The sequence below is a fragment of the Suncus etruscus genome, chromosome X (assembly GCF_024139225.1).
Source record: "Suncus etruscus isolate mSunEtr1 chromosome X, mSunEtr1.pri.cur, whole genome shotgun sequence".
Lineage (NCBI taxonomy): Eukaryota > Metazoa > Chordata > Mammalia > Eulipotyphla > Soricidae > Suncus > Suncus etruscus.
The window spans coordinates 86,007,688-86,008,841 of NC_064868.1; the positions used below are offsets into that span (position 1 = coordinate 86,007,688).

General features: G+C 41.8%; 1 pseudogene; it reads right to left on the reverse strand.

The window, feature by feature from the left end:
• Nucleotides 1-621: 621 nt before the first annotated feature.
• On the reverse strand, nt 622-745 carry LOC125999891 (uncharacterized; annotated as a pseudogene).
• Between the last annotated feature and the right edge of the window lie 409 nt (nt 746-1,154).

The window sequence follows — 1,154 nt, forward strand, 5'->3', positions numbered from 1 at the left end:
AAAAGTTCCTTCCTTTCCCATCTTGATGAGTTTTTTTTTATCAAGAATGACTGCTGTAACTTATCGAATGCTTTCTCTGCATCTATTAATATGATCATATGATTTTTTTCTTTTTGTCATATAGTGTTTTATGTTGATTAATTTACTTATGGTAAACCATGCTTGCATTCCTGGGATGAAACGTTCTTGGTCGTGGTGAATGAACTTCTTGATGAAGCAATGGATCCTATTTGCCAGAATTTTGTTGATGAAACTTACTCCATCTTCAGGGACTAGTGATCTTTACTCCATCTTCAGGGACTAAGGATCTGCCCCTATCTTCCCACTGCATGCCATGAAGCTGCAAGACATCATTACCGACTCCTCTGTCCTGATTACTATTTCAGGGCACACAGAGCATCTGACTGGGCTGCAGTGATTAATAGGACAGCTACAGGGAGACAGAAACTCCTCTGTGTTTCATAAAAGCTGACCAGAGGACTAAGCACCAGAAAGCCGCATACTAGCAATGACACCTTGAGTCTGGATGGGATGCAGTGCTCAGTAACTCACATCCTCTGTTCCCAATGTAGATTAAAATAAAAAATGACAGTCCCTCACTACAAATGACAAATATAAAATGATTGTTGGCACTCCAAAATATAGTTTTATAAAATATATACTGTTTGTGGGTTGCATTTACTGTACCTCCTCTTTCTATACAGTCAGTGTAAAGAACACAGCCTGCGGTAAGAATTGGGAGGCCTGGGGGCCGGGCGGTGGCGCTAAAGGTAAGGTGCCTGCCTTACCTGTGCTAGCCTAGGATGGACCGCGGTTCGATCCCCCGGTGTCCCATATGGTCCCCCAAGCCAGGAGCAACTTCTGAGCGCATAGCCAGGAGTAACCCCTGAGCGTCACCGGGTGTGGCCCAAAAACCAAAAAAAAAAAAAAAAAGAATTGGGAGGCCTTATCTTAACTTTTCTTTATTTTATTTTAATATATATGTATATATATATATATAATCCTTCACCAGTGCAACATTCTCATGACTAATATCTCAAATGTCCTTCCTCCCCACCCCACAGAGGCCTGTACTCTAGACAGGCTTTTTACTTCCCTCATTCAGTCACATTTTGTTATGATAGTTCCTGGTCTGTATTGTGAATTGGGGGACA